The sequence below is a fragment of the Thalassophryne amazonica genome, chromosome 1 (assembly GCF_902500255.1).
Source record: "Thalassophryne amazonica chromosome 1, fThaAma1.1, whole genome shotgun sequence".
Classification (NCBI taxonomy): Eukaryota; Metazoa; Chordata; class Actinopteri; order Batrachoidiformes; family Batrachoididae; genus Thalassophryne; species Thalassophryne amazonica.
This window is the reverse complement of record NC_047103.1, coordinates 153912030-153938006: the sequence shown is the minus strand read 5'-3', so window position 1 is coordinate 153938006 and position 25977 is coordinate 153912030. Positions and strand designations below refer to the sequence as shown.

Sequence of the window (25977 nt, the reverse complement as noted above, 5' to 3'; positions counted from 1 at the left end):
TAATAATAATATCCTCTGGTTTGTGGGACTAAGTGCACAGCTCCAAAGAGCCGCACAGATTTTGGTCTGAATTAATAACTTCAGAGCGAATTGGTGTTTTAAATCAAATCACACCTCTTTCCAAACGTTATAATACAAACAAAAAACTACAACCGACCAAACCTGGTTTTTTCCCCACAAAATGAGACGTCCTTTTTTTTTTCTTTTTATGAAACATTGATCTTGACTTGTTGTAGCGCAGCCAGCTGAAGAGCTCAGCTCAGATTCTATGGTGTTACATTTGTGTCATTAATGTCTGAAAGGAAATGCTTTTGATGAAAAACTACAGATTTTGTTTATTTCTATTTCTGTCCAGTGATCAAACATCCATCATGTACATGAAGGATCCAGTGTACAGATGTACAGATTTTACTGATTTTTATTTCTTTCCAGAAATCAAGGATCCAGTGACCAATTTCATATTTATTTACTTTAAGACTCAATAAAATGTTGTTGATATAGAAAACCTGTAAAGCCTACTTTTAGTACACGGAAAATTCACAAGAGATATTGATAAGAGAATCAATAAAGAATTGGATCGATAAGCAGAATCGATAATGGCATCGATAGATAAAATCTTATCAATACCCATCATTAGTCGTATTGCACCAAATTGCATCATTTCGCATTGTGAGGAATTGGATCGCCATCAAATACATTATCAAATTGCAGAGAATCAGGAACAGGGGTGAATCGTATCGTAAATATCGTCATGTATCACTATATGTATTGCATCGCTGGTAGCGTATCGAGGTGTGTATCAAATTGTTGTCAGTGATGAGATTCACATGCCTAATTCACACCCTTTGCTCAGTACGTTGTTGATGTACCCGCAATTACAGCTTCAAGTCTTCATGAATATGATGCCACATGCTTGTCACCCATAGAATCAAATGATTCCATAGTAAAAAGTATCATTCCTGAATTGTGTCATATCCCATTTATTGAGATACGCATCATATCGTTTTACAGTACGAGGGAGAGACGCACACCCCTTATACGAACCCAAAATATACTGCCAAAGAATCCAAGAGCTTTTCAATGAAATGGAATATTTGTCAATCACTAAGATATTCACCTAACAACAAACCAGTCCAGCATTCTTTTCATTTTGTGTGTATGTAACTGCTTTCAATCTCATCTAAAAAAACAGTGGTGTTAAATCTGGTGGGTAAATATTGGTCCTATTTAACAATAAATGATACAGTAAAACCTGCCGTGAGCTGAATGTGACACTCAGACTGGTCAATTGAATTATTTGTTCTGCAGGTCAAAGTAGGTGAAGTTAAATGCATAATTAAAAATAAAATTATACAAATCTGCACACAATCATATCTGCCCCTGTTGACATTTCAGCTGCAGTTGAGCTCAATAAGCCATTTGATGACCTAAATCCTACATCATCAGGTGAGGTCAGGTGTGAGAGGAGACACCAGTGCCATGCATCTATGCAACAATGAAATCACAGAACCACCATGGGTCCAGGATGGCAACCACCCAGGCAGATAATTGGTACATCCCCACCCCATGAAGGGAATGCTCTGCCTGCCTCTTGGCCTTCTCCAACTGCTAAGGTTCAACACTGACGCATCTGAAAGCAGGATCATGCTAAGAAACGCACCACACGGCTAAAATACCATCAGTGACGTCTTCTCACAATGGAAGTGATGCTCCTCATCTGAGGCTCTGTAAGTAACTGTTCATTTGACACAAAATCATTCCAGCAGTACTCAAGGATACGGCAAAGAGCCCTAGTACTGGAGACATCTAGTCATCAGCTTTGGTCACCGGTTAATATGCATGACTCATATTGGTGCAGTCATACAAGGAAGCACCAGGATCTAGACTTGACCTTCATTGACTTGACCTGCCGCTCCCCCCGAGCTCGCGGCTGCGTGGGATACTGCTGCGGACCCCCCACACTCACATTGCCTCAATTCGGATGACCGACTGTCTTAAAGTTTAGCGTACATAAACAATCAAATGTATATGTGTGGTTGTTTTAATTCTGATGTGTGCCATTATTACGTTCAACTTGTAATAACTGTGGACTAATTGTATCTTTCTCTGAGGTGATTTCTATCTATTCTCCCGCAAAGGTATGGGCTTCAACAAACACCCCTGTCCAGCTACACTGTCATCACAGAGCTGTGCTTTTTGGGCCAAAAAAAGAAAAAAGAAAATCAAGTACTCTGTTTGTGAACAAAAAGTAACATTTGGTGAATCAAACTGTTTCTGTTTGAACTTGCGGTCATTTCACTGCAACATCTCCAGTGTGTCATTTTGATTAGCAATCCAAGGCAAGTAGTTTATTTCCATGGCAACTGATAACATTACAAAAATCGTGTCAGTCAGATTATGATAAAAATAACACTAAATTTAATCCAAATCAAATGTATAAGAATGAAAATGTGTAATCTAATTGACATGCAAGTTTTTTTTCATTAAAGTAAATCTAATCTTATTGAGCTTATTAGCTTGTAAGTGGAGAATGCCAATTACAAAACTAACTCAAGCTGAAGGGGTTTTTTCCCCACCCCCCTTCTGTTTTATTTGATTGTGAGAAACGCCGTGCGGAGAAGAACGAGCTGCCTGACAAGCGACAACTTCATCAAGACAGACCTGTTTTCCCACAACCCTGGGGAAATCTCACCAGGCGCGTATTCAAATCCTTATCAAACACACCAGAGGGCATCTTTTAACCTCTAAATCACTAACTGTGTGTCTGCGCACGAGGACGACCAGCCACGTGCTACGCACCTGAACAGAAAGTGAAACAGACTTTTGTTTTCCATGTGCATGTGTATTCTCAGGTGTCCACACCTCGTACGTGTTGGACAACCTCTGGAGCCCCCCGCTAATGAGCCCGGCACGCTGTGACGAAGCCACAGGCTACGCTGTATTGGCACACGACCGACAGTACACAGTCCAATAATGTGATTAGGTCCTCCAAAAAGCCAATTAATTATGAAATTAGTCATGAGCAAGTAGGATGCACTATAATCAAAATCTTGTGCTGATGAAGTCATTTGATGTTTGCAGAGGGGCTGGAAATAATTATTGTTATATAACAGCTGAATGGATCCTTGTCATTTCATTGGTGGGTATTGTACCATTTGTCATCGTCTTTCATTGATCACGCAGTACTTCTTTTTAGAGTGCAATATGAAATGTGTTATTGCATGCCCCGACTACTGCGCATGCCAGTGTTTAGCTAGACATAGCAGAGTTTGTTTTGCTGGCGAATAACAATTTGAAGGAGCTAATTGACATTGCTAATTCTTCTAACACACACACGCACGCACGCACGCACGCACGCACACACACACACACACACACACACACACACACACACACACACACACACACACACACACACACACACACACACACACACACACAAAGACAAATCCACTACGTCGTAAGCCATCTGGAGGCATGAAGAGCTGTCAGGATGGAGAGGAAAAGCTGGACAAATTTGTGATGTGATTTTTCACTGGAGTGAGGAAAGCAGACGGCAGTCTGTGCACAAAGTCAGTGGACGGCATCATGGACTACTGAGAATGATTTTGGACTCCTATTTAAAGTTTGTGTTAGACTAGTAAGCACCAGTGACACACACCAAAATGCAAGTCCCTTTTCTATTGTTTACAAATTAATAAAATAATCAAATGACAAGGATCTATTTTTGCGGTTATATAAAACAAATAATGAATGTTTTTCCATTCTTTCAATGGAACTGACTCATGCGCTATTTAACCATTCACCATCACTCACTCAAGTGGCAGAATGTCTTGGCTCTTCACATTTCTTGCATTTTCCTTGGTGTATGTGTTTCCTGTTTCCAACCTGTCGCTGTTGTTTTGCTACTGTGATTTTTTTTTTAATGACTGCCTTGTATGTTTCTTTTCTGTGTACCAACTGACTGGCTGCCTTGCTAGAATGCCTATGCATTTTCCCTCATGGACATGGCCACCATGCGGCCTGCCTGCTCTGTCTAACCAAGCCTGTGCCTGCCTTTTGATCTTGATTAAAATCTGTTTTACTCAGCTTCCTGTGTCTTTCATTGTGCATATGTCTCTGGCTCTGCCAATTCCTACAGCAATAGGAGTAATAATGGTTCAACCACTAAACAATGAAAGCCTAGGCTGCGGTGTGGATGGACATTATCTGTGCAGCTATGAAATACTTCCTGACAACATTTTATATATATATATATATATATATATATATATATATATATATATATATATATATATATATATATATATATATATATATATATATTAAACTACAGCCAAAATATTCCACCATTATTAATATTCTTCTTCTTCACAACATTTTGCCTGGAGTTGTACCTTACTTAATCTTTGGCCAGGAAAACCTCAAAATATCTAGCTGTACTGCTCTGAAATTAATGCAGACTATGGACAGAAGGCTCTGCTCATATCTTTATTTAACCTTGAGCATAAATGAGCCTTAAGAGTTGTTGTTTGTCTTTGGTTTGGCCCTGCTTATTCAAGGTCACCACAGCAGATACAGTACAGATCTGCATTAGGATTTGGCACAGGTTTTACAATGCATGCCCTTCCTAACACCACTCCAGTTTTTATATGGAGTAACACACAGCGCCTGGTCTTCCTAAGCAATCTCCGAGCCAAGAATGAATCAGGACCTACTCCAGTTCACTTTTGAGATCATGTGTACATAGGGAAAACTGGAAAGGACATAATATCACCAATTTTTGCCAGTAAAAAAAAAATAAAATAAAATAAAATTACACACACACACGTCATGAGCTGAACTCAAAGATCTAAAACATTTTCTATATACACAAAAGCCCTATTTCTCTCAAATACTGCTCACAAATCTGTCTAAATCTGTGTTGTGAGCACTTCCCCTTGCTTTGCTGAGATAATCCATCCCACCTCACAGATATGGCATATCAAGATGCTGATTAGACAGCATGATTACTGCACAGGTGTGCCTTAGGCTGGCCACAATAAAAGGCTACTCTGAAATGTATAGTTTTGCTTTATGGGGGGGGGGGGGGGGGGGGTCTGGGGTGTCAGAAAACCAGTCAGCATCTGGTGTGACCAGCAATTGCCTCATGCAGTGCAACACATCTCTTTCACATAGAGTTGACCAGTAGCCACACACCATCAAATATGAGAATTTGCCCACTCAAGTTGGTTAGAAGGATGAACTGCAGTCAGGTTGAAACCCAGATGAGGACGAAGATCATGCAGATGAGCTTCCCTGAGACAGTTTGACAGTTTGTGCAGAAATTCTTTGTATTTTAACCCAAACGAACCCCAATTCACTCCAAGTTCACTCACAGATTTATAGTTACATCTGTCACAGCAAGCCCTTACATTTGGTGCACAACAAATAAGATATCCAGTCTGAAGCTGTTTCAATTGTTTGTGCTGTTGTCCAGTTTATCTCAAATGTAACCAAATGAAAGCTATTACGACAGATTTATTTTGGTGAACAACATCATACTCAGATATATTTTAGACTATTTTAAATTAGATGTTATTGATGAAGAAGTGCAAAATAATCATCATCTATACTATAACAGTCAAGTGGCATCTGTGTGTGTGTGTGTGTATGGCTTCAATCACAGAGAAACTGGGAAGAGCTGACATTTGCCATTTAGTATGCTTATGTATTTTGGGTCAAGGAAGAAAGTTGCAAAAATGAAAAGTTGACAGGACTACTATTTTTGTAGAAATTATCAATATTAGTTAACCAGTGACAAATGAAAGTTGCGCTGCAATGTTCCATGGGGGTTTGGGATTTTAAATGTTTTTGTGGTTCATGTTAGTTTAACAGTGTTATTAGTGGTATTGATTTGTGTTTTTGTAGTTCAACTGGTTTAGTCAGTTTAGTCAAGTGTCATGTTGCCGTTACTATGAGTGAGTTATGTTGCTGTTACCACGAGTGAAAACTGTACTGCGTTTGATGTCTTCCATCACCATCTCTGGTTGTGGGTGTGTCAAATTAAAAGCACATGCTTGCAGAAGAATACAGAAAAGGCAAAAGCTCTGCATGCGTATATATAGCTTTGATTACAAAGTGTGGAGCACTGACATTGCCGTTTGGTATGCTTATGTATTTTGGATCAAAGATGAATGTTGCCAAAACGGAACTTTGATAAGGCTAATATTTTTGGGGAAAGTACTGATATTAGCTAACAACACTGAACAATGAATGTTGATAATTACATTTTGAACTTACAGGCCAAACCAGCAAGGGAAGGTAAATCATTTATAACCCCAATTCCAATGAAGTTGGGACGTTGTGTGAAATGTAAATAAATACAGAATACAATGATTAGCAAATCCTCTTCAACTTATATTCAATTGAATACACCACAAAGACAAGATATTGTTGTGTGGGCCGCTGAAGAGGAGGTACTGCTGGCCCACCACCACCAGATGGCGCCCTGCTTGGAGTGCGGACTTCAAGCACGAGAGGGCGTCGGAACTACTGGGAGTGACAGCTGTCACACATCAACACCAGCTGTCACTCATCAACCACATCCTCCATAAAAGCCGGACTGCAACTCCACCTCCCCGCCGAGAAATCAGCTACCACTCAGGTAACCTTCTCTGCTGTAATTACTGAGACTAAATATTGTTCTGTGTGCAGCCGTTTTCCTGTGGATACAGTCTGAAGCTGGATTGGCGGATAGTGTGAGCGCGACGTCTTCGCCTCTCACTCCTTCCAGGGAAGTGACTGACAGGAGCTGCACGGGTGATTCTTTGTCTGGAGGTGGAGGTTTTCCCTCCTGGAGGAATTAAGCACTGTAAGATTACTGGGTGTGTATTCACACACCCACCATTAACTGTTTCTGTTTCTGCCAGCAGTACCGGGTCTGACTGCTGAAGACAGTGGCCACCTGAGGCGCAGGACTTGGCGGCTCCGGTGTACTTCAGGTCCGTTGACGGTGGAAACTGTGTGGGCTCCGGCTCTTCTCTTGCCAGACGTCTTCTATCTTCGAGCCTGCCCACACATCACCTTGTGTATGATTGACCATCCTCATCCTCTGTTATTGTCTGTAATTCGTTGTGTGATTCACAACATTAAATTGTTACTTTTTGGCTTATCCATTGTCCGTTCATTAACGCCCCCTGTTGTGGGTCCGTGTCACTACACTTTCACAACAGATATTTCAAAGTTCAAAGTTCTTTATTAATCGTCTCCTTTTGGAGAAATTTAGCTTGGTGCATGAGGGGGCTCAACTGCACAAACAATAAACAGTACCAACATTACAACAGTGATACCCACAGAATAAATACAACCAACAATAAAATAGCATAAATAACCATACATAACCTTAAAACCAGTGAAAACACATAAAATCACTGTACCCAACCCACTATCAACTACTAATGTTCAAACTGATAGACTTTTTTGTTTTTGTGCAAATATTTGCAAATTTTGAAATGGATGCCTGCAACACGTTTCAAAAAACTTGGAATGGGGCAACAAAAGACTGGGAATGTTGATGAATGCTCAAAGAATACCTAATTGGAAAGAGGTGAGTGTCATGATTGGGTATAAAAGGAGCATCCAAAAAAAGGCTCAGCCGTCCACAAGCAAAGATGGGGTGAGGATCACCACTTTGTGAACTGCGTCAAAAAACAGTCCAACAGTTTAAGAACAATGTTTCTCAACGTTCAATTGCAAGGAATTTAGGGATTCCATCATCTACAGTCCATAATATAATCAGAAGATTCAGAGAATCTGGAGAATTTTCTACACGTAAGCGGCAAGGCCGAAAACCAACATTGAATGCCTGTAACCTTCGATCCCTCAGGTGGCAATGCATGAAAAGCTGACATCACTGTGTAAAGGATCTTACCGCGTGGGCTCAGGAACACTTCAGAAAACCATTGTCAGTTAACACAGTTCGTCGTTACATCTACAAGTGCAAGTTAAAACTCTACCATGCAAAGTGAAAGCCGTACATCAACAACATCCAGAAACACCGCCGCCTTCTCTGGGCCCAAGCTCACTTGAAATGGACAGACACAAAGTGGAAAAATGTGCTGTGGTCTGATGAGTCCACATTTCAAATTGTTTTTGGAAATCATAGGCATTGTGTCCTCCAGACAAAAGAGGAAAAAGACCATCCAGATTATTACCAGTTCAAAGTTCAAAAGCCAGTATCTGTGATGGTATGGGGGTGTGTTAGTGCCCATGGCATCAGCAACTTACACATCTATGATGGCACCATCAATGCTGAAAGGTACATCCAGGTTTTGGAGCAACATATGCTGCCATCCAAGCAACGTCTTTTTCAGGGACGTCCCTGCTTATTTCAGCAAGACAATGCCAAGCCACATTCTGCATGTGTTACAACAGCGTGCCTTCATAGTAAAAGAGTACAGGTACTAGACTGGCCTGCCTGCAGTTCAGACCTGTCGCCACTGAAAATGTGTGGCGCATTATGAAGCACAAAATATGATAACAGAGACCCTGGACTGTTGAAAAACTGAAGTTGTACATCAAGCAAGAATGGGAAAGGATTCCACTTACAAAGCTTCAACAATTCGTGTCCTCAGTTCCCAAATGCTTATTGAGTGTTGTTAGAAGGAAAGGTGATGTAACACAGAGGTAAACATACCACTGTCCCAGCTTTTTTGAAACGTGTTGTAGGTATCCATTTCAAAATGAGCAAATATTTGCACAGAAACAACAAAGTTTATCAGTTTGAACATTAAATATCTTGTCTTTGTGGTGTATTCAATTGAATATAGGTTGAAGAGGATTTGCAAATCATTGTATTCTGTTTTTATTTACATTTTACACAATGTCCCAACTTCATTGCAAATGGGGCTGTACAGTAGTGTTCAGAATAATAGTAGTGCTATGTGACTAAAAAGATTAATCCAGGTTTTGAGTATATTTCTTATTGTTACATGGGAAACAAGGTACCAGCAGATTCAGTAGATTCTCACAAATCCAACAAGAGCAAACATTCATGATATGCACACTCTTAAGGATATAAAATTGGGCTATTAGTAAAAAAAAGTAGAAAAGGGGGTGTTCACAATAATAGTAGTGTGGCATTCAGTCAGTGAGTTTGTCAGTTTTGTGGAACAAACAGGTGTGAATCAGGTGTCAGGTGTCCCCTAAGGATGAAGCCAGCACCTGTTGAACATGCTTTTCTGTAAGCCTGAGGAAAATGGGACGTTCAAGACATTGTTCAGAAGAACAGCGCAGTTTGATTACAAAGTTGATTGGAGAGGGGAAAACCTATACGCAGGTGCAAAAAATTATAGGCTGTTCATCTACAATGATCTCCAATGCTTTAAAATGGACAAAAAAAAAAACAGAAACGCGTGGAAGAAAACGGAAAACAACCATCAAAATGGATAGAAGAATAACCAGAATGGCAAAGGCTCACCCATTGATCAGCTCCAGGATGATCAAAGACAGTCTGGAGTTACCTGTTAAGTGCTGTGACAGTTAGAAGATGCCTGTGTGAAGCTAATTTATTTGCAAGAACCCCCCACAAAGTCCCTCTGTTAAATAAAAGACATGTGCAGAAGAGGTTACAATTTGCCAAAGAACACATCAACTGGCCTAAAGAGAAATGGAGGAATAGTTTGTGGACTGATGAGAGTAAAATTGTTCTTTTTGGGTCCAAGGGCCGCAGACAGTTTGTGAGACAACCTCCAAACTCTGCATTCAAGCCACAGTTCACAGTGAAGACAGTAAAGCATGGTGGTGCAAGCATAATGATATGGGCATGTTTCTCCTACTATGGTGTTGGGCCTATATATCGCATACCAGGTATCATGGATCAGTTTGGATGTCAAAATAATTGAAGAAGTCATGTTGCCTTATGCTGAAGAGGACATAGCCTTGAAATGGGTGTTTCAACAAGACAATGACCCCAAGCACACTAGTAAACAAGCAAAATCTTGGTTCCAAACCAACAAAATTAATGCCTCGCAGATATGAAGAAATCATGAAAAACTGTGGTTATACAACTAAATACTAGTTTAGTGATTCACAGGATTGCTAAAAAAGCAGTTTGAACATAACAGTTTTGAGTTTGTAGCGTCAACAGTAGATGCTACTATTATTGTGAACACCCCATTTTCTACTTTTTTTTTTTTTTTTTTTTTTTTTACTAATAGCCCAATTTCATAGCCTTAAGAGTGTGCATATCATGAATGCTTGGTCTTGTTGGATTTGTGAGAATCTACTGAATCTACTGGTACCTTGTTTCCCATGTAACAATAAGAAATATACTCAAAACCTACATTAATCTTTTTAGTCACATAGCACTACTATTGTTCTGAACACTACCGTACATAGTAAAAGTGTGTGTGCGTGATTTATATTTTGTAAGTTAAATACAAGTACATAATATAATTGTAAATATGTTTAAAATACATTATGACACAAGAAAATGAAAACACTTATTTCCATTGTGGTCTATTTAAAAATAAAATGACAAAACAGAAGTAATAATAAAATATAATAATAATAATAATAATACTGATAATGATAATAATAATGTTAGCAAAAACCTAAACAATTTACAAATCCATTAACATAAAAAAATTACATAATTCACAGGAAATAAAAAGGCTTGAGTTCTTCTAAAAATCATTGAAGCGAAAGGTTCAAAAACATTTTGGCCTCGCACACCATTCCAATTCATTATAGAAACGTTGTTTAATTTATTACCACCCTTGAAAAATGTCAGCTACATATTTTATAAATACTGCCCACCCAAGAGGTCGTGGATCCCCACGTGCAACATGCTACTAACCAGTTTATTTCAAATGAAGCCAGTTTACTATTGATAGCTTTTCCAATCAGTTCATAAAGTGGTACTGTATGATTTTAATAATTTAAAGAATCTTAAAAACACAGTTATGAAGTCAGTCCTGGTGTAGAAGCGTGTAAAGTGTACCGTTTGTTTAAATCCAGCTAAAGACTTAATTATCCCAATTTCAGTATAGTTTACAGAAAAAAAAAATTGTGATTCATTGATCTTATCATGCTTGGTGTAGTACATTTTAAAACGATTTAAAACAAAATGATCTCATATTTAGACTGTATTAATCTTATTTATACCAACATTTTATCACAACCATTTGTTGTTCAGCAGTTCAAAAAGAACATTATGTAGTTTAACACCCAATTAAATGTAAAAGAGTGTATAAATCATTTTAAATTTGGTAATCTAATTAGATTCTGTTGATGATGCTACTCTGTGTTACAGCACTTAAAAATAAGATATCATATACCACATTTTATATGTATGTTAGCAGTTGGAATGAATGGAAATAATTATATTGTTGAGAGAGAATTTTCAACTCTTCCCTCCCTGAATAAAAGAAATCATTTTTTCTGAAACAACTGATTATCCAAATCACTCACAAATATTTCTCCAATAACCCGCTCACCTGTAATCAGTCAAAATTAATGTTTATGAAAAACAAACAAACATCAAAATTAGCTCAAACTAGTACAACTTTTAGAATACAGTCAAATCTTATCGTAATAAAACAGGGTTCCAGGCTATAAAGCTAAAAACGCTTGTGTTCAAGTGTGTGTGACAGAAAAAAACTTCTTTTCAGTGGTAGACTTTTCGTCTGAAAACAACCTCGAAGCTCGAATCAGTGTCTTTGAAGCCTGCGATTCAAGATCAGCCACAGCTTACCATTACAACGGCGAGTCTGTCGGAAAGCAAAGACAACAATAACAACAACAGATGAGTGAGTAAACAGAGCGAGTTCAAAGTCTAGACGGCGAGCAGTGACCGTGAGAGATGAGCTGTCACTAACTCAAAGACAGTGAGCGGGGGGGGGACTGCTGTAAAGATGACAGCTCCGAGACATTTAAGTGTGCAGCAGCAATATAAACATTTTTGACAAATGACAGAATCTTAAAAAAAAAAAAAAAAAAAAAAATCGTCATTGTAATCAGTAACCTTTGACCTTGTGATACCACAAAGTTTTCACAGCTTTGAACATCAAACTCTGTTTTCTTTGTAGAAGCTTCTAAGGAGGTTTACGGCAAAAACAGCCATGTGCAGAAAATGGATATTAAAATTATTAATAATAACACTGCAGCTTCTAAAATATTAAGGAGAATAGAGAATTGTGGGTTGTGGCCAGAGAATTCTTCGTTCGATTCCCCATCAGACAGGAAAATAATTTGAACTTGGTCCTTATTATCTAAATTTCTTCCACTGAGCAGCTAAGCGCCTTGCATGATGTGTGTGTGTGTGTGCTGGGGGTAAATGTGAGGCATCATTGCAAAGCATATTGAGCATCTGCATCAGATGGAAAACCACTCTCTAAATTACAGATGTGTCAACAGGTCATAATACAAGTAGAAAAAGCTGGAATGGCACAAAGAGCCATGATGCCACCAACAGTGGCATGCGGGGCCGGTGCGGAGGGGGCCGCCTAAGACGCTCGGCCCATGGGGGTTTAGGAGACCTCCCCCCCCCCCCAAAAAATGTATAAAACAGCAAATCTGGGCATATCTGAGGCCAAATTCCAGAGTAAGAATTATATTTTTAGGACACTTTTCTGTGATATATATATATTTTTAGATATATAACTGGAGAACAAGAACAAACTGAAGTAAACGCAGCCAGTAAATATAACTGTTTCATTTTAAGATATGGCATACTATATGTTCTCACAACTAATCTGTGTATACTTAAAAAAAAAAAAATACACCCAACATGAATACATGCAACAAAAGGAAGATTCGTTCATCCAACAGTAATACTGGAGTTTGTATTGGTGAAATAGCACAAATTCAATACATCATACAACCAGTAAAAAGAATAATGCAATAGAAAATTGCAGAAACTGGGGGGCATTGGGTAAGCGATATTCTTACGCGATGAGATTTTCAAATCACACTTAAAATTTAGATTTGGACTCCAGTCTATTTTACAACATACATAAAAAGACCTTGCTCAAGGGTGCTTAGTGATTTTCTGGTCCGTTGAGGAATTGAACTGAGGACCCTCTGGTCACAAGAGACAAACAGTGCAAGAAACTGTGGATCCATGCGAAATTGGCACCCCTGAAATTATGAATGGGCAGTACACTGGTGTCAACCTTCACCGGTGCGACAGTGTGCCTTTCGGCCACATGGTTACACTGTAAAGTTGTTCTTTTTTTGAGTTTTTGTTATTGTACATCTGTGTGCCGAATAAATAAAATTCATTCATTCAAACTAAACTCTGAATTTTTGATTGACTTGAACTAACTGTATATTATTTAAGCAAAACTCAAAACATAACTTAAGAACTTAAAAGAATTAAGTAATTATATATGAAAATATTGGAGTTGACTTGAGGAACACTTTAGCAGCGGTGGAGGCCAAGTGGTTACTGCGCTTGGTTTTGGTACACAACGTTCCCGGTTCAAACCCCACCCCTACCACATTTCTCAATCTAATGTGGAGTTGCGTCAGGAAGGGCATCCGGCTTAAAATTTATGCCAATTCAACATGCAAGCTCCCCCTTGGATCTGCTGTGGCAATGCCAAGTGAAAAACAAGGGAACAGCTGAAGGGGCTTATTTTACTTAATGAACACTTTAATTTAATTGTAATCTTGAGGTATAAGTAGCATGTAAACAAAACGTTTAAGTTCTTGGAACAACTGATTCTTAAGTTGATGAACTCAAAATTTTGTGGCAATTGATTGCCTCAATATTTTTGAGTTCTGCCAACTTGTTCGGGTTTACAGTGCAAACTAAACTAAAACTAAAGTTAAACTGTGAACCATGTGAACCAGCACAACCATGTGAACCAGCACAACCATGTGAACCAGTGCATGTCCATTTCAGCCTTAATGAGCATTAATTAGACACAATTATGGGATTTGCTAAAAACATTTAAAACTATAAAATAATAATAATAACTCTTGAAGGTTTTCATCCATTTTTTTAACATTAAAGGAGCAGGATTAAAAAATTAAACTAGTTCAAGTGAAACTCAATTTCAATGCATGTATATTGTGCCAAATCACAAGCCATGTCACTCCAAGAGGCTTCACAAAGATGAGGTCATCCCTTACTAACCCCTCTGAGCAACCACACAGTCAGCCGTGATCAGGAAGAAACCTCAAGCACACCAGCCTCACAGGGGTGACCCAACGCTGTAGCCAAACAAAATACAACAAAAGAATTGTCAAACATGCAAAACTAGTAAAACTGTGATCCAATATGAGCCAAAAGGTGAAAAAAATATTGAATTTAATTTCAGGTCCCCTTTTGCCCACCCCTAACAGAAATGTCATTTTAAAGGTAGCCTATAATCCTGAAGACTATATTAAAATCATGAGTTCAGAAATCAGAATTAACATAAATCTGCAGTGAAATCCCAGAGGTGTATGACGGTGGCCCCGGCCCAGCAGAATCAGATCTTCCTCACAGCTGTATAAATTGACAGTCTAAATTTCCTTTACTAGACAGACTGCTGAATGGGCGGGTTAAATGGTAGGGCGCCGTTAAACAAATGCTCCGGATCAAGGAAATTGTGCGTGGCTTCTTTTGTCATTCAGAAAGGAAATTGAGAGATATTCGGCGGGTGCTTGGAGCCGCGAACGCACAGCATTCATCTATAATGCACTCGGCCTGTCCGTCAGCTACTCCATTTCCTGTGACTAGCGCAGCGTGCCTAATCACCCGGCTCAACACGGGGTTCCTTCCTCAAAGACAACCCTGCACACACACACACACACACACACACACACGGTCACACAGGGAACGCTGAAGACACGCACACAATCATCAGGCCCGCCGAGGCAAACAGATTATTCTTATCTGGTGAACAAAACATCTGTAAAGACTCTCAGCACCACTGAGCTCTAACTGTGTCATGACCTTAACAGCATCTCCACATCTCCTCTTTCATCATTTGGAAGAAAAAACACACACACCCTTTATAACATGAGCCATACAAATTCAAGCACACATCACTGGTGCAGAAAAAAAAAAAATGCTCATCTGTATGTGGCCAAATCAAATTTGTTTTAAACAATACACACTGGTTACTTGTACCTTCTAAAATTCAACATTTAGATGTTTTGTTTTTATTTTGGGGGGTGAATTTGATGGTTGTGGGCTATTTGAAACCATCCAGGCCACTCTTCACTGTTAGCAGATGATTCAAATGATTTATCAACCAATGGTTAATCAATGTATTAACCTTATTTAAATTGCTGAATTAGTCAGTAGTTGTGGCCTCAGAGTTCTGATCCAATTTGGACAAAACATGGTGGAATGATTGAAGGTCATTCAAGGACAACGTGATTTGATTTGGAGAGAAATCAGTTAAAAGTCAAGGTCACAGGCTGAGGTCAAAATGTGGGCCCAATAATTGTACATTTTCGATACCCTCTTATTCCACTTCTGGGTTGCTTGGGAGCTTGAGCCTATCCCAGCAGGCAATGGACAGGGTACACACAGAACAGGCCACCAGTCTATTGCAGCTCCACATGTAGAAAAAAGAAAAAAAAAATCCCACAAAGTTTCCAGTTCACCTAAGCTGCATGTCTATGGAAGTGGGAGGAAGCCGGAGCACCCCAAAGGAACCCAAACAAACAAGGAGAGAACATACAAACTCCACACAGAAAGGACCAGGTGGGCAGTGATCCCAGGACCTTCTTGTTGTAAGGAAACAATGTTAGCCACTACGCTGCCTCGGGCATGAGTACCATGGCTATCTTGAGCAACTGACTAAAGATACACCTTTGTTTACTAATAAGTGCTAATATCTTTCTATTGGCCACATGACCTGTGATTTTTGGTGACTTTGACAGGTCAATGTCACTTAGGAATTGATAAGCAATACACCTATGGGTACTAGAAAAAAAATAAAATAAATAAATAAATAAACACTAATAACAACACCAATAACAATACAATACCAGAAAAAGTTGGGATGATATGGAAGATGCAAGGAAGCAAACAAACAAACAAAGGTCCGTACATTTACTTTGACTTCCATTTCATTGCAGACCGTTCATGTTTTTTGTTTTGTTTTTTTCGGAACAACTTCATTTCATTTGTTAATTTACATCTGTTCCTGCATTTCAAGCCTGCAACACATTCCAAAAAAAGTCAAGATGGGGCCAATTTTTGGTAAAAATATAAGGTTTAAAACCTACAATTTACAATCCAGCATATTTGCATCAGTAAAAATTTGTGAAAAAGCATTTTTTTGTTTTGACTGCAGATGAACACTAGCCCACATGGCTACATTTGGCACATGTAAGTGATTGACTTAAGCACTCATGCTTTTTTTGTGCATTATTTCATGTAATTAAGGTACACTGCCCCTTTTAAATAATTACATAAAGAAAATAAATGAAGAAAATTTACATTAGAGAAAGAAACAAAAGCTGATTATGGATTCTATTTCAACAGGACTTTTCCATCTGATTTCAGGGGATGCTGCAAGGTGTTTTACAATGACGCCTCACATTCACTCACACCTCATGCGATCATGCTGCCATGAAAGGCACTGAAATACACACTGGGAGCAATGTTGGGATTAAGGACCTTTCCCAAGAGCGCTTTGTGATTTTCTGGTCTGTTGGGGAATTGAACTGAGGACCTCCTGGTCACAAGCACACATCTCTAACCTCTTAATGATCAATTATCTTCATGCTGTTAATCTGTGTTGTAGATTTATTCAATCAAAATTACATGTAATTTGCACAAATTTGTCATACGGGTCAGTCCCTTGTGACTCCAGCCAGGTTCTGTTGAGATGTTCTGGATGAAAATACATTTGACTCAGTGTTTCGATTATCAAAGATACCTGAATAATTTTGAGCAAGAGGAGCTGAGAGGCCAAGTGAATGGATTTGAGACAATCCATTTGATGCTGCTGCTAAATACAGACATGCAAAGATGAAAAGCAACCGAAGGATTTAACCGTAATGCTTTTCTTACACTGGTGGCATTTTATGACACGGCGGTCACATCTGGCAGCTGTCGGGAAAAGTCGCCCCTCGGCATTCCCTGCAAACTGCTCCGAGGCCGGTGGCAGCGTGCTCCAACCTGAGACACAGTCAACAGGACCTTTCACAGTGTCCCAGAGGTTAACACGGGGCCACATGCCATCGATACTCCTCCGACGCCCGGATCCATACCGGTGAACCAGCACCTCTTTGTTTACCTGTGTGCTCGGTAATTAAAATAGATTTCTGCGAGGAGACTTAATCCTCACAGAAATGACATTGATCCAGCTACCAAAGCAACAGAGCTGCTGCGCAATTTTGTTCGCTCCTTCTTTTTTTCTCCCCCTCCACCCTGTTTCCAGAGGAGAGGTGCGGAGGATGCTCCCCCACCACCTCATCCTCGGCGGAAACTTTGGAAAGTCCTCGACATGAAGGACGTCATTTCGGGCCGCGCCAAGGGGTGGCAGGTGGAGATAATAGAGAGGGAGCCTCTAACCTCGTCTAAAGCTGTCTGTCTTCGTAAATAAAATGAGATAATTATTGAGTGAACAACATTATACGCCGACGACGCGCTCTTTCTTCAACCCCCCTCCTGCCGGCGCGGTTGTAAATCTCAACAAACACGGTGCTTTCGGACATTAAGTGCTCGCTAAGCACAGTGGATGCATCATATTTCAAGAGCAGGCGTTGTGTGGGTGAGGAGCCGGGGAAAATGGAGTGTAATGGTTATCCATTATCTTATACGGCAACGACGGTGATCATTTTCAAGTGACTCATTTCTGGAAGTACCTATCTATTGGCCACTTGGAGAGAAGACTTTGATGGTTAATCCAAAACAACTATTCAAAGGTCATTTGCTGTGGCGGCGCTGAGACACTCGGCGCGGGAGAACGCTCCAGCCTCCCTCATTATTCAAATGCAGGAAAATCCACATCACAAACAGCGGCTCTGCAGCCCAGAGTGGGCGATTACCAACACGGCGCCCTCCGGACCAGAGAGGAAACATTAACAATGCATCAACAAATAAACACACATCGCACCGCGTGTCTGTGCGAGATATTTGTCCTGGGAATTAAACAGTGTATTAGCATATCAATGATGCAGCTATAGTGGAATAGCGTAGTCAATACGTGTCTTGTCTGTGGGAGAACTTTTGGATTATTCAATCGTATTATTCTGGCGAGGCAACTTCATTTTTAGACGTGTAGGTGTGATGTTTGTTTGTGCGTGCGGTCTTGGCTCCACATGAATGGTTACTTAACACCACGCTGGTTTCCCCTCAGCAGTTACAGAGAAACCAGCCGATGCTCAATGATGCATCACAGTGTTCCGCCGCTGCCAGGCGTGCGCACGCGTATTTACATGCATATGTCAGTGTGTGTGTGTCCCATCATTGCTGGCGCGCAGACAAGACAGCCCGGCGGTGACTGCCGGAGTGTCACCATCTGTGGATGCGTGTATGTCTGTCTGTGGCGGGCGGCGTGCGTGTGGGTGGTGTTTTGGGTGGGTGTGGGGGGAGGGAATTACAGACTCAGTCAGACCGTTAACTGAACTGGCGCTTACTGACATCAGCCGGCAAACACTGTGCCAAGTGCCAACCACGGTGCAACAACTGTGTATTTAAACAAAAACTAAAAACTTCCAGTTTTTCTTAAAGGTGTCATATTGAACAAACTCTGTTTTAACTAACTTTTAATATTGACTTATTTTGAATGTGCCCAGAGTCCCACAATTCTCTCTGCATTTGTAAAAACTCTCCTGCTATAAGCAAAATTTGAGAGTGAAACAGCTCATTTAGGGTTCTGTGACATATGTCAAGGAAGTGCCTGGATTCCTGATAGGTATGTGAGACACACCCATTGAGCAAGAATACACTCTGAGGGACCAGTGGGAGAGAAATGGAGAGATACCCTTCTCTATAAGGGGAAGGGGCGGAGCCACAGAAACATCAGGTCCGTCCGGAGGTGGGAGACAGCCAATGCACTTCAACTGATCATTGGTCCTGAGGTGATGCCAAGCTGAATCAAATTATATTACATTTCAGTTCATCTTCAATGTGAAGGTGGATTTTTTGATGATTGGATCGACCCAGAATGCCTTGCTTCATCAACATTCAGGATTTTTATTTAGTTTTTTCAGTGAGTTGAAGTTTGTTCCCATTTTTTGCAGTGCTTGACATCCACATTTTTTTTATTTTTTACATGCATGTACAACAACGCCATGCAAGTTTATCCAGTTTTGCAACTGTGACCACGAAGGCTTGGAGAGGACGCAACATCAGGTTAGTGAGCTCAACGGAGAGCTGTGGTGTGGATATGCAACTTTGCAGCAGTTAGCACGGCTAGCTGTCAGCGGTGTCTGTGCTTGTTGGCTTATTGCCTATGGCAGGAAAAATGACAGAATTAAGGAACACAAATGTGACTATGGAAATTGGATGTTTAACAACCATTGTGTGCAACCTGTGGAACTCTGAAAAATTGCAGGATATGAAGCCGTGTGAAGAAGGAAGCACCGTCGGACAGCAGGACAATATTCTCTGCTGTGCGCCACGTAAGAAGAAATAAAATCAGCAGGATGCGGTTGTGTTGCCAGGTATGTATTCATTATTTGTCACTTAGTTTGTTTAAACTTATTGGATGTATTTTTAATGCTGGCTGTGCTACATTAGAGCGCAACTGTAAAAACAGCTGACCGTAAATTTTCTTCAAAATAATAACGTGCCCCCTACGGTGGCCCAGATGGGACTAAACAGAATTACGATGGCTCACTGGACTATCTGCACAATTCCTGCATGAGGCTGTTCATTTAGCATTGTACAGTTCATCTTGTGTAACGCATGCAAAAGTTTTGCCTTTGAGAAATAATACATCAATATTACTGTTACAACATTAACACAGTTAATCAAAAACTCTTAATTTATTCAGACTGCAGCACTCTTGGAATTACCAACACACTGACACCTGCTGGTCAACAAAGCAACAAATCAAACAAGTATAGCAAGAGTCAGCCTATGTCGATCAGAACAACTGCACGTCGGTGTCTGTGTCGAGCCCTTTGGTGCACTTGGAAAACACAGCGGAAACCAAACAAGTAAAAAACAACAACAACAAACCTTGCTGTGGACCTTTGTTTGAACCTTCAGGTACGGAAATGTCCTTAAACGCATCACCTGCATGTAGATGAGTATTTTTGGCTGCACACTTTAATAGCAGACACCTGGTGACCTATCAGCCACAAAGGTGCTTGATATGACCCCTTTAAAACAAACAAACAGAAATGTCTGCTAAAGAGCTGAGACACAGGACCAGTTTCAGGAAAAGGAAACAAGCAACAGTGGCCGTGGCAACCACGAGACTGAGGCTTTGGAATTGAAAATAAGCAGCAAATGTAGAAATATAACCACAAGAAAAACAAGTTTGGATTTGTGAAGTAGAAGAGAAGTGAAGAACTGTACTGTTACCCATCAGCGCAGCTAAAATATGTACACGTGAAGATAGTCCATGCGTGCAAAAGGTGCCATCTTCTTTCCATCAACCCAGTCCAAGTAAATCAGTGTATGTAACACGTCGCATAAAGAAATACACACCACACTGCAGAAGCTAAAACTGCTCCATCGGTTCTACCTGAAAGCTAAGACAGATTTCTACAGTGGATGTGGCACTTTGCACGTTGGTGAGATTACAGTTCAGTCGCAGTTGGTGGAGATTAACGCCTGTCAGGAGCTCTGTGTGTGGATTACTTAAGAGGGTCTGGCTGGGATAACCCAGACTCCCATAGGTTCCTTCAGAGTGCACGTGTCAAATCCACAACACTTGTGTGGAACAATAAGTAGAAAAGGCCCCAGCTGAGTGCACACCTCTGCCAAGGCCAGAAATGTCACATTTCCGTCTTCTGGTCCTCCTTGAAAATTTGTATTCTGCTCGAGGCTGTGTTCAACACTGACACCGAGTTAAGTGCGAATCACTTCACCAGTTTCATAATCATGAAAATTTCCTGGCCCCACCCACTTAAAGTTCATATCTCTGGTAAATGAAATGACAAATGAGTTGACTATTTTAAATAAATAAATTATGAAAATACTGATGTATTGTGTTTCAGTTTTAGTGCCATACGCCCTGAGAAATTAAGTCAAACATGGGGAATTTAGCTTGATTTCATCTGTCATTGATAAATGTTCAAAAACGTTAGCCTGCGAGAAATGTTGACTTCGGTGGCATCATCTTTGGACCCGCCTCCTCAGACCCATTTGCCATTTTCATTGAAACAAATGGGGAAGCCAGAATGTTTTGCAGCTTGAAATCTGTGCTTTTTGTGCAGTTTGACAGTGAATATGTTGAAATGGTGAACAGGTGTCTTTTTTATAAGAGGTCCAACAATACTAGTTGTGATTTTTATTAGTTGTCCACTGTTCCCATGGATGACACTTTTGAGGTTGAAGTGGAAGCAGTTTGCACATACCTCCTGGAAAGAGCGGAGAAATTGCAGCTGAGCTCAATGTGAGAAATGGACTTAAACATTTGGATCTATTCCTTCAACTCAATTCATGTGGCCAGCAAAACTAAGCGTGTTGCCTCTCCCAAAAGTGTTGAATGAGAGGTTTTTGTTTTTTTATGCCACTGCCATGGCAACGACATGTCTCTCTTTTGCATGTTCTATCAAGAGCCATGACGTGGACACAGGACCGGAGATTAAATCATGGAGAATGAAGAATTTTGTCTGTGTGTTTATAAGTGTGACCACAAAGACTGAAAGAAAGTGACTGCTGTTGCAGTTTTAACAGAAGAGTTGTGACGTGGACACCGGACCAACCCCTAGCCCAGGGGTATTCAACTTATACCAGAATGGGCCGAGAGGGTGCAGGTTTTCTTTGCAACCACCCTCTCCACCAGGTGATTTCACCGATTAACTGATTCCACTGCTCAAAGTGATGTTAATCGGTGAAATCACTCAAAGTGATGTTAATCTGTGAAATCACCTGGTGGAGTCAGTGGCTGCAAAGAAAACCTGCACCCTCTCGGCCCTTTCTGGAACGAGTTGAATACCCCTGCGCGAGCTGTTTAACAGTGTTACCTTACCAGATTAATGACCGTGTACAATCGGTGATCAGATCTTTAGTGAACATCATTTGTTCGTACAATCTGGAGGTTCTGAAAGCAGATAACTTCATTTACATATGGAGCAGCCTACAACCGGAGCAAGAGCAACTCTACACAGCTGCTGTGTGCGAACATGGCTGGAGAACTCAGTGGGATATAGCTCTCAGGGTATTTATCAATGCTTTGTGCTTATTTTAGTTTATTTTTTTTCTGAATACAAAAACCCGGACTGATGAAGTGGCGTGAGTCCAAGTATGAAACTGTAAATGGATGCAGTAAGTGACCTTCACACAGATAAGTCTGTTCCTAGTGTTACATAATGACTATGGACAAAAATGGCTGTGAATCTGTTTTGTATTCTTCTAGTGCACTCTGTCTTATCTTTCTTTTATCAGCTATATCAGGACCTGCACAAATTAAATACTTGAAAGAAATTTTTTCAAATTTGGTACAGAATTTTTTTAAACTATATATATATATATATATATATATAAATATATATATATATATATATATACACGAGGGCTGTCAATAAAGTATAGGTCCTTTTTATTTTTTTCAAAACCTATATGGATTTCATTCATATGTTTTTATGTCAGACATGCTTGAACCCTCGTGCGCATGCGTGAGTTTTTCCACGCCTGTCGGTGACGTCATTCGCCTGTGAGCACTCCTTGTGGGAGGAGTCGTCCAGCCCCTCGTCGGAATTCCTTTGTCTGAGAAGTTGCTGAGAGACTGGCGCTTTGTTTGATCAAAATTTTTTCTAAACCTGTGAGACACATCGAAGTGGACACGGTTCAAAAAATTAAACTGGTTTTCGGTGAAAATTTTAACGGCTGATGAGAGATTTTGAGGTGATACTGTCGCTTTAAGGACTTCCCACGGAGTGAGACGTTGTGCAGCGCTCTCAGGCGCCATCGTCAGCCTGTTTCAAGCTGAAAACCTCCACATTTCAGGCTCTATTGATCCAGGACGTCGTGAGAGAACAGAGAAGTTTCAGAAGAAGTCGGTTTCAGCATTTTATCCGGATATTCCACTGTTAAAGGAGATTTTTTTAATGAAAGACGTGCGGGCGGATTGCAGCGTCGGCTCGCAGCCGCCGCGACGCTCCGCCACAGGAAAAACACCTCCGTTGGAAGCCTTAAGGACAAGTTGGAACATGCCCAGCCCTTAAACAATTTCTCAGATACTCACTCCACTGAATGCCATCAAAAGCCGCCTGGATTTTACAAATGGTTATCAACATGGAGGTGTTTTTCCTGTGCCGCCGCACCGCGCCGGCTGCGTCCCGATGCGCGTTCATTTAAAAAACCTACTTTAACAGTGGAATATCCAGATAAAATGCTGAAACCGACTTCTTCGGAAACTTCTCTGTTCTCTCACGACGTCCTGGATCAATAGAGCCTGAAATGTGGAGGTTTTCAGCTTGAAACAGGCTGACGACGGCGCCTGGGACTGCTGCATGACGTTTCGCTCCGTGGGGAGTCCTTAAAGCGACAGTATCACCTCAAAATCTCTCATCAGCCGTTAAAAGTTTCACCGAAAACAAGCTTAATTTTCGAACCGTGTCCACTTCGATGTGTCTCACAGGTTTAGAAAAAATTTTGATCAAACAAAGCGCCAGTCTCTCAGCAACTTCTCAGACAAAGGAATTCTGACGAGGGGCTGGACGACTCCTCCCACAAGGAGTGCTTACAGGCGAATGACGTCACCGACAGGCATGGAAAACTCACGCATGTGCATGAGGGTTCAAGCATGTCTGACGTAAAAACATATGAATGAAATCCATATAGTTTTGGAAAAAAAATAAAAAGGACCTATACTTTATTGACAGCCCTCATATATATATATATATATGAGGGCAGGTTATTTAAGCAGGTTAGTCCCTTTGAAATCTCTTTTACAAGAGAGACCCGAACAATTCTAAAGTTTTCATTTCACCTAACCTGCATCTCCTTGGATGTGGGAAGTAACTGGAGTACCCAGAGGGAACCCACGCAAACACGAGGAGGACATGCAAACTCCACACAGAAAGGCCACAGGTGGGAATCAATCCCATGAGCTTCTTGCTGTGAGGTGACTAACCACTAAGCCACCATGCTGCCCACAATGTTGCTGGAGTGAGATATACCCTTTAAGCAAACTGAGTGGTTTCTATTGCACAGCTAAGAGTAGCCTTTAAACAACTTTTGCAACAAATGGCTTGTTATGTTTGGAATATTTCTGCTGAAAATCCAATAATCAAAAATGTATTCAGTATGATGCGTTTGGATGATAATTTGTTTCTGTAACTGCTGTTTTGCATCATTCCTCCTCCTAGTTTGAACAATGCAGGATGAACTTTTTGGAAGCGTCACATATTGGCCTTTGGGTGGCGTTAAATTACACAGGTTGTCAAAAGTGAATGGCAGGAAAGGTGAGAGAACAAAAGAAGGAAAGTCACCTAAAGGGGTCAGATTATGCCTGGGCCACTCGGTGACTTAAATCAAATATTAAAAAGCAAAAACGTATACTGTACTCTGAGGTGATGCATAATCAATCAATCAATCAATTTTTTTTTTATATAGCGCCAAATCACAACAAACAGTTGCCCCAAGGCGCTTTATATTGTAAGGCAAGGCCATACAATAATGATGTAAAACCCCAACGGTCAAAACGACCCCCTGTGAGCAAGCACTTGGCTACAGTGGGAAGGAAAAACTCCCTTTTAACAGGAAGAAACCTCCAGCAGAACCAGGCTCAGGGAGGGGCAGTCTTCTGCTGGGACTGGTTGGGGCTGAGGGAGAGAACCAGGAAAAAGACATGCTGTGGAGGGGAGCAGAGATCGATCACTAATGATTAAATGCAGAGTGGTGCATACAGAGCAAAAAGAGAAAGAAACAGTGCATCATGGGAACCCCCAGCAGTCTACGTCTATAGCAGCATAACTAAGGGATGGTTCAGGGTCACCTGATCCAGCCCTAACTATAAGCTTTAGCAAAAAGGAAAGTTTTAAGCCTAATCTTAAAAGTAGAGGGGTGTCTGTCTCCCTGATCTGAATGGGGAGCTGGTTCCACAGGAGAGGGGCCTGAAAGCTGAAGGCTCTGCCTCCCATTCTACTCTTACAAACCCTAGGAACTACAAGTAAGCCTGCAGTCTGAGGGCGAAGCGGCTCTATTGGGTGATATGGTACTACGACGAGGTCCCTAAGATAAGATGGGACCTGATTATTCAAAACCTTATAAGTAAGAAGAAGAATTTTAAATTCTATTCTAGAATTAACAGGAAGCCAATGAAGAGAGGCCAATATGGGTGAGATATGCTCTCTCCTTCTAGTCCCCGTCAGCACTCTAGCTGCAGCATTTTGAATTAACTGAACTTTTTAGGGAACTTTTAGGACAACCTGATAATAATGAATTACAATAGTCCAGCCTAGAGGAAATAAATGCATGAATTAGTTTTTCAGCATCACTCTCAGACAAGACCTTTCTGATTTTAGAGATATTGCGTAAATGCAAAAAGCAGTCCTACATATTTGTTTAATATGCGCTTTGAATGACATATCCTGATCAAAAATGACTCCAAGATTTCTCACAGTATTACTAGAGGTCAGGGTAATGCCATCCAGAGTAAGGATCTGGTTAGACACCATGTTTCTAAGATTTGTGGGGCCAAGTACAATAACTTCAGTTTTATCTGAGTTTAAAAGCAGGAAATTAGAGGTCATCCATGTCTTTATGTCTGTAAGACAATCCTGCAGTTTAACTAATTGGTGTGTGTCGTCTGGCTTCATGGATAGATAAAGCTGGGTATCATCTGCGTAACAATGAAAATTTAAGCAATACCGTCTAATAATACTGCCTAAGGGAAGCATATATAAAGTGAATAA

The 25977-nt window shown here is 40.6% G+C and overlaps 1 protein-coding gene and 1 long non-coding RNA gene across 3 annotated transcripts in view; one reads left to right on the top strand and one right to left on the bottom strand.

Moving 5' to 3' along the window:
* The window catches only part of LOC117515870 (fidgetin), an 82778-nt gene that overhangs the window by 27073 nt on the left and 29728 nt on the right, over positions 1 to 25977 (bottom strand). The gene's annotated exons all lie outside the window — the stretch shown is intronic.
* LOC117515882 lies at positions 264 to 24938 on the top strand. The gene is made up of 5 exons (XR_004562244.1): positions 264 to 399; positions 2340 to 2343; positions 18222 to 18232; positions 22793 to 22797; positions 24928 to 24938. It is a non-coding gene; the product is annotated as an uncharacterized LOC117515882 (long non-coding RNA).